Source organism: Camelus ferus, chromosome 5 (assembly GCF_009834535.1).
Source record: "Camelus ferus isolate YT-003-E chromosome 5, BCGSAC_Cfer_1.0, whole genome shotgun sequence".
Classification (NCBI taxonomy): Eukaryota; Metazoa; Chordata; class Mammalia; order Artiodactyla; family Camelidae; genus Camelus; species Camelus ferus.
Genome location: NC_045700.1, coordinates 62,698,196 through 62,712,420, shown reverse-complemented (window position 1 = coordinate 62,712,420; position 14,225 = coordinate 62,698,196). Strand labels below are relative to the sequence as shown.

Here is a 14,225-nt window from a genome sequence, read left to right as displayed (position 1 = left end):
AAACAATGAATAGTCAAGGCATTATGTTTAATGTGATCATATTTACCCCTTCCACTGTGAATGGAGTGGGAAAAAAAAATTGGTTATTAAAAATCAATTAAAAGTTGTTTGTTTCTATACAGATACTATCACACTGTTTATTTATTTATTTATTTATTTATTTATTTATTTATTTATTTATTTATTTATTTATTTATTTGGATTTCTGTTCTAGTTTTCTTTCATTTGAGCAAACAAATGGGTGGTGCTAACGAGCAATATAATAGGATGCTCCAACAGAGTGGGAGGATTGAGTTCTTGATGCCAAAAACCTAGAATATGTGCCTTAGCTCTTTTCTCTGCAGGTTTTATAACCTTGGGTAAGTCACTTAACTATTCTGAAATTCATTTCTTCACCTCTGATGGTTTTTGCTCTCTCTTTTTACAGAGATTGCATTCCATAAATGGGCATTTTTCTGCGATAGAGAAAAAGATCATCTGTTAAGCAGATACATCAGATCCCATCTGAGAGCGTGACAGGTACATGGCACTGCACTGCGTGTGGGCGCTGATCTTGGCAGGAACAGTGAGTGCCCTGCTGTCAGAGCCCACGGAGGTAAACCTGAAGGAGCGCTCCAAAAGTCCTTCTGAGAGCATTCCCCATCTGGGGAAATTTCTCACCCAACAACAGTGGAAGGATAACTCTGCTTTTCATCGTGGCCTTCTCATCACTTGCACAATATTTATCCCATTTCGAGATGCCATCTGTGGTGTTTTCCAACATCATTATCTCAGAGGTTGAAGGCACCACACATAATTAGAGTATTTATTATTATGAACACATCTGGTATTTTTGGAATTGTCAAAGAAAATGACAGCTCCTGTAGCCTAATAATTTTCTCCTACACTTCACCATCCTCGATAGTAAAACTCCAGTTGAGGTTGGCACTGGTAAAGTTAAATAAAGGATGCCATATCCATGGGCATCATTATAGAGGCAAAGAAAATGGAAAATTTTGCATTTACATAAACATGATAGTGAGAGTACCTAGCTGATAATATTTTCTCTTTCAGCAGAAATGCAACTCTTTGGACATAGATGTATAAGCATAGAATATTGTGTGGTTGTTTAGAAATTGTCCCACTGTTCTGTTTCTTTTGTTGTTGTTGTTGTTGTTATGACTTCTGTTAAGTTTTGAGATTTACAAAATAGATTTTTTTAAATTAGAAAGCTTCATAATCTTCCCTATTAATATACATGTAACCCCTCGCTCCTCTCCAGTATTGCTGGTCTCATTTGTAGGATTGGTTTAAATGGCTGATCTCTTCACTAGACAACATGTGCTTCTTCTCTGAGGGCAGAGATTATAATGTGTTCATCCATGTGTCCTTACAGTGATTTTCCCCTTATCTTGAAAGAAAAAGCAGTCAGTGAAACATATTGAATTATAAGTAAGTAGAAACTATTTCTAATGAAAAGACCTATGGACATTTTAAGAGGAGTTTTGTTTTGTTTTGAACCTAACACTAAACATTTAAACAAAACAACACACATTTCTACTGTCAGTAATAGGTCATGGTGGGAGATTTCTGTCCCTATTTCAGACAAGATAATATTGCACAAAGTATTTACTGATGTCTAAGAACTGAAATATAATAAAGAGATTAGAAAAATAATTTAAACATAATGCTATTTAAACTAAAATATTGGTTCTATTTATACATAAAAGAAATAGTAGCTATTGAGAACAAATCAGTTTTCTAAAGTTTGATTTCTTCTTTCCTTCTGTCCTTCAGCAAATATTTTCTGAATGCTTTCTGCAAATCAACTGTTGAAAATCAGATTTATTGTTTTATAAGTCTCAGAGTTGAGTATATTTCCTTCTATGTATTAGAATTAGAATGTTTTAATCAATAATAATATAACAGCTAGAAGAAAGAGCAACAGAGAGAAGCAACTCTATTTAAAACTAATTCAGAGAGTTTAATTGGTTTTAAACTCTAAAACCAATTCTTTTTTATTATTCAATATATACCTTAACTACTGGTTTTTTAAAGACTTCACTCGGAGACACCAAGTTATCTCCATAAACTCAAGTCCCACACAATACTTCACTGAAATATATTAAAACTGATATATTTTTAATTTGAACTTTCTCCCAGGATTTCTTATATAATCCTTCTCTCTTTTATTTTTTTAAATTTTATTTCCTTCTCTCCTCTTTTTCTGTTTATTGCAGTAACTTACAAGTTCTTTTTCCCCCAAATCCCCCACTATTTCCCTTCTTTTCATTCTAATCAATGAGATTCTCGAGTGCAAGATAAATACTATCACCCACAGTTCCAAAGTATTACTTGAATAGGCTCTCAATAATTTTTATGTGATTAGTTGACCAAATTTGATCAGTCTGACTTAATCCCTGGAAAGTGATCCTGGGGATAAAAAAGGATTAAAAAGAAGAAAAATCTAAGCAATCTGTAAAAATACAAACAAACAAAAAAATCTCACTTTGAGAAAAAGTCTACTTTATTGGGGTCAGACACATGACATTTCAAATTCTGTATCTTCCATTCATGTGTGGAAATGTGGTTAGTATTCCAAAGAGACTTCATGTACTTGAATAAACAATTTAAATTCTTATATAGTTTCTATTGAAATGGGTACTCAATAACTATGTAGGTGACTATTTCTCAAAAGAAGAACTCAACAAGGAACCATAATATTTAATTCCTTTTTAGCACTAATTTAATTTTCTCTTAAACAATATATTGATCAGGGGGAAAAAAGTTTGTATTAAATGCGTATCATTTGCTTTGTAGCACTGATTGCATAAAATGAAAAAAAGAAAATGCCTCCTTTACTTAAAGCTCATTTTCTTGGTTGTATGAACGACCAGGTTTAACAAGAAAAGAAATACAACTGCTAGTATATCCTAGAGACTGGTTTCATTACATCAAACACATTTTAAATTGCTAAAACTTAAAACTAACTGGAGAACTAGATGAGAACACATCAAATCATTAGCTACATACAGTGCTAAAGGGAGAATATTCTGAAAAGAAGATTGGCTGTTTAGAGATAAAGGAACGTTAGGGTCAACCATTAATGTCAAAGGCAAGCAGATACTGTTCCAAATATTCCAAACAATGTGCACTAATAGTGGGTTTGAGCTGGATTCAGGCCGATGCAGGTGCATGTCCAGCAGCTGCGGAGGCAACACACATACACACACATTCACACGAGGCATGCACACAGAGCATAACATAAGCTGGTTCTCTTGAAATGTAGAGGACGGAAAACTGTAAACAGAGAAACCTCAAAAAGTAATGAGCTCATATAAATGCCTGAACACTAGCTCTTCGTCTCCTTGTGATTGTTTAACTCATAGCAGTCCAAGAATTTAAATCATACAATGGACACATACTCAGTCTGAAATTCTAGAACAAAATTCATTCCCTGAAATACTTTCTAGCTGGTGCACTTTTAGCAACTTATCTAATTTTTTCTTTGCCTCAGTTTCCTCATTCTATAAAATACTACAACATTTGACTTCATCACAAATGCATGTTACTGGGATTACATATAGGCACAACAGATGTATATAAAGCAATGCAGTGCTGGGCTTACGGTGCTTAAAAATTTTTAATGATTATTTTATTATTATACCACTATTGATTAATAGGTTTGGTGAAGCAAAAAAAAATTATAATCTATTTTATTATTAGAGATCTTACCTGAATTCATAAAAGCATACTTTCCATTAATTTTCCAGTTATTCACTGTATTATTTTAAAACAGAGTTTTAAATAACACTAAACAGAGTGGTTATTTATTTCACCACAGAATCAATAAAATAAGGATGGTTCCCAAACCTACTTTTTTACATCAGACTAAGAGACTTGGTTATCACTGACCAACAGCAGACAAATCCAGTCCTTCAGAAATACACAATTCGCATTTATGCAAAGATGGGTGCTATTTTAGGTTAGACAGGAGTGAAGTGAGGCACCTTTTTTTTTTTTTTTTTTTGGTTATCAGAAGTAAATAAAAGGATTCCTATAGATGTTGCAAGAATCACCAACCCAGGCAAACATCTTACCTTAGTTGAGAGAATACCCAAATTGTATTCAACTTAAATATGCTGTTCTTTCTGTTAGTTTTGTATTGTTGCTGTAACAATTTACCACAAATTTATTATTTTATTGTTCTGAAGGTCACATGTCTGAAACAGGTTACTCTGGGCTATATTCCTTCTGGAAGATTCTTCCTTGGAGAAGAAGCTGGTTACTTGCCTTTCCCACTTTCTAGAGGTTGCCTGCATTCCTTGGCTCATGGCCCCTCCAGCCATCTTTAAAGCCAGCACAGTGGACAAGGTCCTTCTCATCCTACCATTACTCAGGTCCGCTCCCACTGTCTCCTTCTTACACTTTTCAGAACCCTTGTGATTACGCTGGGCACACTGGGATGATCCAGGATGATATTCCTATCTTAAGATCAACTGATCAGCAAACAATTCCATCTGTAACTTTAATTCCCCTCTGTGGTGTAATCTATCACAGGTTTCAAGGATTAGAATGTGGACATCGTGGAGGGGCCATTATTCTGACCACCACCTATCTCTCAACTGATCATTTTGGAGCAACTGCTACATTCAATAGACTTTAATCCTTGAATGTGTTTTAAGTATGTAAATATACTTAAAACCGCACACATATTTTATGAAGAGTAGTAAAGTAAGGAAAGTTAAAGAGAGTGACAGACATGTAAGTTATAGTTTATACAACTGTCAAGGTCGGGATCTCATCTGAAGGGCTTCTCTGAAAGGTGGCATTTGAAAAGCGACTTGAAGGAAGTTAAAACTTGAATACAGAGATAGAAGGGACAATTTCAAGCAATGAAAACAGTAGCTTTGAAGGTTCTGAAGAGGAAAGATGTTCCGTGTGCTTGAGCAATAGCTAAGAGGAAAGGATAGTCTGGATGGAAGGGAATGGGAGAGGGGAGATGGGTAGGGGCTGAAATGTGAGGGAGGAAAGAGGGAGAACACATGGAGCCTTGCCAATTATTTAACTAGGAGTGAGACGTATTCGAGCACTGGGGCCTCACAATTGGAAAAGCAGTATTATGGTTGCTCTGCAGAACCGACTGCTGTAAGACAAGCCTGGAAGCAGGAAGATGAGTTTGGAGGTTATAAGAGTAACCCAGGTGAGAAGTAACAGTGGCTCGGACTGTGATGGATTCAAGGGAGGTGAAGAAACATGGAAGATTCCAGGTATTTTTTAGAATAAAGAGGTGGCAATATTTACCAGTGGCAAGAATTTGAAGACAGGGGCTAAAATTTAAAAAAGGGGAAAGAATCCTAGACAACTCCAAGATTTTCATCCTGAGCAACTGGAAGAATATAGCTCATGTTTACAGAAATAGGACAAACTAGAGAGGAAGCATGTTTAAGAAGGAAAAAACGAGAGCTCCATATTTGGACACATTAAGCTTATAGTCACCTATGGGATATTGGTGGCCAGATGCTACTGATTACCCATCAGAATGCATTCTCTCCCCTTTAACAGTATGTCTCCCGTGTTTCAGCTGGGTGTAGCTTTTAGACCCCCTTGAAACTTGACGTGGCTATGTGACTTGGTCTCTTTTTTTAATAGTAGCTTAGCTAGTTCTTACCTAAATATAACATATAAGTAAAGACATTGACTAGGCAGCTGACCACTATTCTGTATGAGTCTGTCTCAAGGGAGAGTTTATGGACACAGAAATACAAGAGGGAGTCTTTAGCATCTAGATGGTATTTGAAGACGGTACTAGACAAACCACTGATGCCCAGCATTTTCCTCAGAAAAAAATCAGTTTTCTCCACATTCATGGGGCCATTCCATTACGATGAAAGAGACACTGAATAGGATGGTTTTATGTTGACTTTTTTCCTCTTCATTGACACGCCACACACCCATAATACTAATCAGAATACCAGTAAACACTGGTATCCATCCAGCCCAGAGGAGGAAAGGGATCTGTTGTCGTGGAAGAACAAGTCTTCTTATTTTACTAGTCATTGTTTTGCTGTAAAGAAGCTGGACTTTCTCTCTCTCTTTTTTCTTTTTTTTTTAACTTTCTACTTGGATATTTAAGATGACAGTCTTGGTGCTAAATATAAAGCGTTTCTCTCTGTTAGAGGTCATCTACTGAACAAAAGGCAGGCATGTTCTGGTTGATCAGACAATATATTTTTCTAAATTTAATTTGAGTGGCTTAAGTAAAGTTTTATCGCTCCGGAAACCATAAGACCTCACAGCGCTCCCTGGTGGTGCTCATCAATCTGACTCATGCGTGAGAACAACTGAATTGGCATGGATAGGTATTCAAGTTTGGGAGTTCAAGCTAAAAATCATTCTTCTTGGCAGAACTGAACCTTTCTGAGAAAAGTGACACAATGCTGTTTTATCTTGCAAATTTGTTTACTTGGTTACTTCAGCCACTGAAACTTCACAGCAAAACGTTTAAGTCTAAATCTATGCATCTCTCCTTACGAAGCCCTGGAAAAAACGTATCTAGGCATCTCCTAGACATACATGACATATTTCTTTCTGCAGACAGTACAAGAGAGGGGAGAGAAGAGTTTCACCAGACTGGAAGCCAGGACCTGAGCTCTGAAAGGCTCAATGGACCATGAAAGGTCAAGGATGGCTTGGGTGTCGATGACCATAGGCGTGAGCATTTTAAGGTATCACAGCTGTACTGACACTTTCGTCTGTGAATTTGTTATGTATTTAGCTAAACTTTCCTGACATTTATGTATCTTTTGAAAACTTTGTATCTCGGGTTGACAGAGAATAGCCTTGATTCCTTTTTCTCCTCTAGTAAGGGACCCTGGAATTTAGAACCATTGAATAGTTTTTTCTCCTTATTATTACACTTGTGATTTAAAATCTATTGAGGAATTTTGGCTCACAAAATCTTACTTAATAAAGTCCTTCAATAATTCACTATGGGAAAAAATCTATATAATTAAATAAAATCACAGACATAGCTTATTGCATATCAATGCGTGTAAAACAAATGTCTATGAATAAGTTTTATTGAGCCATGAATCTGAACACCAACTGAATCAGGTTGTTCCCAGATTGGCTCAGCATTTTATGAAACCTATTATTCTTATCTGACATTACTGCAGTATAACAGACCATAGTGGCTTTTGATTACATTCCATTTTATTATTGCTTTGTAGCAAATTGTTCTCACCAATAAGGGATAAAGATACAAAGGCAATTGCAGCACAAACACGGAGACATTTATTTCCTTTTTTTGTGTGGTAAGAGTGTCCAGAAATGTATGAACAACATAGACCTGGTCTTTTTATTTAACTCATCTTGAAATAATCATGTCACAAATAAAGAATTCATATACGTTACAAGCTAGATAACACACTTATAAGCTAATAAAATTATTTTTTAAAATTGTGTGCTTTCCCTAAGATGGAACAAATGTTAAATATTAGCAAAAATATAAGTTTATATATAAGTAAATTATTAGACTACTATAAGTAAACTGAATACTGATGTTTATATATCCTTATTTTGTTGTGATAGTCTTCAATGTATTCATAGTGGAGGAATATTCCCTGCAATAAATATCCACAAGCTATTTGAAATTCATACATTTTTCCATTTTCTTTTTGACAAATACCTCCTGGCAGTGAGGAAGTGCAACAGTGTAGATTTGATTTATGTGTTCAATTCCTTTAAAATTTCTGTTTGTCCATGACTGTTATAAGGTCATGATTATATATATATCCATATATATCTGTGGGTGTCTGCGTAGCTCTCTGTGTGTCCATTATTTTTCCAGTTACATACTAGACGTGATAACTAAGATAAATTAATAAGAATGTCTTAATTTGACTCTCAATTAATAGACGTTCCAAAACCTGGATAACTCTTCTATACAAATTAACTTTAATAAATTTAAATGGTCATATCTTGTAAATGACTGGCTTGTAGTTTGATTCTGCTCTTTTATAGAGTTATAACAGTTTTATCCCCCTTGCCATGCTACAAAACATTATATTGTGATTTTTGTTATCCTATTTTAAAACCCATTTCCCATTATCCAGATGGTAGCAGCATTGGACCTATGTAACTAAAATGTTTTAAAAGTTGTTTCATAAGGGGACCATAGGTCTATATTATAACATTTCTTATCCTTCTCAAAGATTACTCTTTTACTCAAAAATAATGTGACAAAATTCTTTTACTTTATTCGTACTTGATAAAACAGGGTAGTGCCAACCAAACTGAACCATTTCTTGGTAATAACCATCATTCTTGTTTGGGAACATCATGGCCTGCAGCATCAACGTTTATGAGAACAAAATACATCTGTTTTCATTACATATTTCCAACTATCTGTTTTCACTAGAAAATGACTATAATTTATGTAAGTAAGGAACATGTGCAGCTTGCTGTCTGTATTTCAGAAATATTCTACAGTGTGTATAAACTGATAACCAATGTCAATTTAAAGACCCTCATAGACTTTTTTAAAGTTAATTTAATTTCTCTGATGAAAGAATGAACATCTTCATTTGGCCACTCCTCACAATTAGCATGTCAGTATTTTATTAAATATTTTAATGTCAGTATCTCTATAAACTTACTAAATATTTTAATGTCAATATCTGTGTAAATATCCATGTAAATCTGTGCAGAATCCAATGTAAAACTGAAATAAAAAATAAGGTGGAAGAGAAAATGGACCTAAAAACAAACAAAAAAAGAAACTGGGAAAATGCTTTGAGATGTTGTTTCACTCTCTGACTCTAACTCTCAGTTTTATATCTGCAAAATTGAGATACAATGTGATCTCATAAGGCTGTAGTGAGGAATAAATAAAGAAATATATGCAAAATATTAAATATAGGGTGTGGCTTTTGGGGGTCAATCAATGAATGCTTTAAAATGTTTAAAAGCAATGAAATATTGCCTGGTGTAACACAAGTGGGACTAGCTAGGAACTACTCACTTCCCACTCCAACTAGCTGTTGCTGTGGTGTCTGTCACAAATGGGGTGCTGTTTTACTCATTTACAAAATGAGGAAATTGAATGTGAGCATCTCTAAATCTCAGAGTGTATAAATTAGAAAATGAACCATGTCAGAAATTTTCTTTGAGATGAGATTAAAGGTGTAAAATGAAAAAATTTTTAAATGAGAAAAGAATAGCTCAGGCAAAACAATAGGAAATAAATAATTTAACAAGATAAGACATCAAAAAGGAAAATTAAAATCAAAAAATAAATGGAGAAAATGAGGAAAAGCAGTCAAATACTCAAGGCCAAGAGATATAATCTTATGGAAGAATGATACAAAGTGCCTTCACATAAAGAGAAACAAAAATAAACAAATGGAGCCACGTGAAGGCCAAGTCAAAAGACTGATAATGAAAGTAAATATTTGAAAAGACAAAAAAAAAAAAAAAACATTAATAATACATTTGGCAGTATGACTGAAACATTATGCTGCACACCAGAAATTGATGCAACTTTGTAAACTGTCTATACTTCAATAATGATAATAATAATAATAACAACAACAACAACAACAATAATAATAATAATACATTTGGCAGTAAGCCAAGATAGAAATACAAGAAAAGTGTAAAATTACATGTTGGGGGGGACTTCACTTTATGTGACCTAAGTTTTCTGTATGTCAATAGGAAGTTGTTTTTTTTTTAAACAAAGGACAGCTTATCTTTGGGATATTATCACATAAGTGCTTTTGTAATTGAAGTAAATGAAGGCCTGGACTCAATGCTACAATCATGTTACAAGTTACAAACTTTAATACATGGTTCTTGCATAACAATCAGAGCTAGAAAAGACCTTTGATTAGTCAGGTCATCTGTTTTTTAATTTTTACTGAGAGTTTCTCTTTTAGGCTTTTATTAATTCATTCAACATTTATCAAAAGCTACAACACAGCAAGAATATTCAGAGGTAGAGATAAATGAGACATGATACCTGTATTTGAGAAGGTTTTAATTAAGTAGAGAGATATGTAGAAAATTAAGTGTTATAGGTAAAATGAAAAATATCTGTATAGAGTTAAATGTTTATAAAAGTGGAAATACACACAACAGCAAAATTGAACATAAATATGCTTAAGAGTAACATACATTTTTCATACATATAATGCAAATAAAATGATCATTTGAAACATAAATTAATTTCTTAAAGTTTATACATTTCACTGTTTTGAATATCTTTTCTTACTAATAAAATTGATTGATAATATTGTTATACCTATTTTATGGAAAGAAAAAGGACAAAGGAGTTCAGTGGCATTTCTGGTCTACAGAACATGTTGGTATATGCATTCGATTTAAAATTCCAACCATATTTTCTTGAATATTGCCTATCTTTATATCCAATATTCTGAGAATTTTGGTGGGGAAGTAAAGACAAAGACTTTGGAGCAGCAGACATAATAATATTGGCTTCCTCAGTGACCTAGGTATCTGTCTAAATGTGCCAATCTTAATTTGTTTCAGTGCTCTGTACTTAGTCCCAAATACTAAGTCTTTTCTTATCAATACTTTGTGTTCTAATATTATCATCAAGCCCTAAAGTCACAGCTTTTGGTACTTAGATGAAGGTGGTACTGCCCTAGCACTCCTTGGTGGGTAGTAATTTATTTTTCCAACTCAGATTACACCATTTTCTCACAGCAATCATTCACTCCCTTCAAAAATGATCTTACTTAAAATATCACATCAACATTTTATCCTGCATTAGATTAAATATTTTGTTTTCATTGTTAATTTTTAAATTTAATTTAACCAACATTTCATTAGAGACATTACTACATTTCTAAATATTTTGTTTTTAAACAGCACATAGCAGCTAAATTGACAGAGATCAAAGTATACATTCAAATCTAACACTCATTATTTTCAGAACAACTTTTTTCCATGAAGTTCATACTACTGAAATTTACAATATAATTTAGTTGTATATGTCTAAGCTAGTATAAACTGCCAGATGATTCCACTTTACCTAATTTAAGTAATATTCATGAAAATCATAATAATAGTAAAGAGCAACATTAAAAATCAATCTGCTAATACGTCTTTGAAAAATTATTAGTTCTAGAATCTATACTAATTACTTTAAAAATACAAACGTATTAATTCTTGCTTTGAAGGTTTTTCTTAACCAAGAGCCTGAACAAATTATATACAGTATATTTCATAGTAAACTAAATTTATACTGTATTATTTGCTTCCATAATTTCAACTATTCAAATGTAATCACAGTTAAACACTATTTTATATAATCTATACTAAATTAAAAATATCTAGGGTGCTAGCATCTCAACTAGTGAAAATAAGCAAAGTTTATGCCATCGGGTAAAATTATTTTTAAATAGTAAGGTCCATGTGAATACTTCATATTAATCTATAGGTTTTATATAAGCAAAAGAAAGATAAGAAAAAAATAATTGCAAGAAAGTGTTAGAGTATGTTATATAAAATTATAATTAGGACTTGAAAAATAAAAACAAAAACAAGATGTCATTTTTCATCCACACAATGGTTAAAAATATTAGGGTCTGATCTAAATTGAATATTAACAAAAGTAAATCAATGAATGATACAAAGAGCCTTGGGCTAATAAGAAACAAACAAAGAAAAAGTCAGTGTGTAACTATGTTATCTCATCTATTCCCTGTATGTATGTGAATTTGTTTAGACATTTTGCAGGGCATTTTGAAGATATCTATTAACATTTAAAATGTCTATGAACCAATTTTTATTAGCTGTTCTGGAGAAATATCAATACATGGCATAAGGCAGCATATTTAAGGAAAAGACTTTGGATGTAACATTCTGTTGAAGAGAATATTGATGATGTACTCATATCATGGTACATAAATATACAAAATATAAACTGCTAAAGGGAACCAGGCAGATCTGTATGTGTTAACGTTTAAGGATCACCAAAACCTTTTTATGAAAATTAAAACATAAAATTTATAGCAATAAACCTACCACATTGATATCAGAGATTACCACTAAGGGTGGGAGTGGGTAGGCAGGACTGGGTGAGGGGTTGTCAAGGATGGTGTGAGGATCCTAAACCAAGATCTTCTGCAAACCTCCCACTGCAGACAGATCAGGGTATAAGAACAAGAAAACTGAGCTGAAATGTTCTCAGAGGGTTTGGGGCTTGTGAATGGTTTATCTTCTTAAATTAGCCCTATATTTTACAGATTTTTCTAAATGTAGTTCTTATCCTTTTCCCCTTCCCATAGAAGGCCATCTCATTCTGAAATTCTTCCCAAAGATGTTCTTTTTCTAATCATGAATCAACAAGTAGGAAGAGCTCTAGCTGGGTCTGTGAATTACTGCATTTAATTTTCAGTTTTTCATTGGCAATTTCCAAAGTAATTAACATGTTTCACAGTTTGTCAACAATAGAGAGCAATAAATCTTCCCTCAAGATTTCCAAGTTCCTTCCTACTGAGGAAAAAGGTTAAATTTGGGAGCAGGTGACTAATGTGATTATACACACTGAGATACGCAGCTGACCTCCTACCTAAAACTAACTTCCTCTATGAAGGAAGGGAGGAAGTGTAAGAAAATCCTCTCATTTCCACTTTCCCATGTAATTAATCTTCCATTCCCACTCCTGCATTGCATGATCCCAAGACACGGAATATACAGATAAGGAAATAATTACTTACATAAATTGTTTTATTCAGATTCTCTTAAATAGGAGGTTAATCTTTTACTCCCACTAGAGCCAGGTTGTATGGGTTTGAAATCTGAATCAACCACTTAGAGCATTGCTGGGCATACTACTTTTCCTCTGCACATATCAATGTCCTCATCTGCTTGAAATGTTCTAATATTTTTTATCAGTTTTAAATGAAATAAAATTTGTAATATTCTTGGCCCAATGCCTGACTATTTTTGTTTCCTAAATAAGTTTTTAAAATAGATTTTAAAATCATTTGCATTTTAAATAGAGATATTATTTTATAAGACTTCATAAACTCCATATGATATTAAATATAGATAAACTATCCCTCAAGTTATAGAGTTACATGATACCATAGAAGGAGAAATCTAAAATCAAGCCAAGAAAATGGATGTGTATGCCATTGGATGACATAGTAGTCACTTAAAAGGTAAATACAATAAAAGAATGGGTGGAAGAAATAGAAAATAACTCTTGTAAATGTGCAGGAACATGTAGAGTTTTTATTTATGCCCATCAGTTCTCATGATACTTGTCTTCTGGGGCTTGCAAAACGCAACAGTTTAAAATTGTCACTGACCACAAGAAGGGTTAGTACTTTTTAATCTTTTTAATCCACAACATTTAGTGTTCAGGTTTTCAGGCATACCATAAAAGTGATTAGTGTTCTAACTCGTCAGAAGTGAGAAGTTGTTTATGGTTCCATTTCCATGCATGGCCTGTGATAAACAGATCCCAGAGAATAGCTGGGATAGGGCCAGGGCAGGCCATTCAATACGTAGACTTACTTTCACATGCTGTGAAGGAAAAATGCATGACCTCTGCCAAGTCCATTGATCACAATCCCAGAAAATAATATCTACTCCGCAAAATCTCCCTATAAAATACAGAATATTATAAATAACCACGAGTCCCTTTGGATTGTGCAGCACTATTCCATTTTACTTAAGAATCTCTTTCCATGTGTGTGTAATATATCATAACTTCGTTGTAAGCTCGGTACTAAATTAATCCACTGTGGTTAAAAGACAAAAATTACTATTGTTTGAAAAATGCAATTGATGTGAGCATTGACATGAAAGTGCCATTTAATATAATTTACAGGCAATTATACAATAAAGAATGTAGTCAAATATGTCCAGCTCCAAAACAGTCCTTTATACTTATTGCACATCAGAAAGCCTAATGGATTTGTTACTAAACTCTTCTATTATACTACAGCTTTTGCCTTTATGTATGCAAGTCAAGCTTATCTTTACTGAGTATGTTCATTTTCATTCCCAAAACTGAACCAATGTGTATGATCTTTCTTTCTCTGCTGCATGAGAGATCTCATGGGTCTTAACAGGAGTATCTACTCATGCAGTGAAATGCTGCAAGGTGGTACATTTCACTCTGAGCTGTTTATTACCCACAACATACAGTCAATTATTTTTTTTGTAATCAAAGAATAGAAAAACCTCCAAGTCCAACATGAATG

The 14,225-nt window shown here is 33.5% G+C and overlaps 1 protein-coding gene and 1 long non-coding RNA gene across 8 annotated transcripts in view; one reads left to right on the top strand and one right to left on the bottom strand.

The window, feature by feature from the left end:
* LOC116663719 overlaps positions 1-8,964 on the top strand; it is a 35,846-nt gene extending 26,882 nt beyond the window's left edge. Inside the window, exons 2-4 of one of the 2 annotated variants that reach the window (XR_004320007.1) lie at positions 428-519; positions 4,194-5,249; positions 6,577-8,964. This is a non-coding gene — a long non-coding RNA (uncharacterized LOC116663719). Of the gene's footprint in view, positions 1-427; positions 520-4,193 lie in introns of both variants that reach the window. The other variant, XR_004320006.1, reaches the window with a different exon arrangement.
* ERBB4 (erb-b2 receptor tyrosine kinase 4) overlaps positions 1-14,225 on the bottom strand; it is a 982,069-nt gene that overhangs the window by 413,024 nt on the left and 554,820 nt on the right. The gene's annotated exons all lie outside the window — the stretch shown is intronic.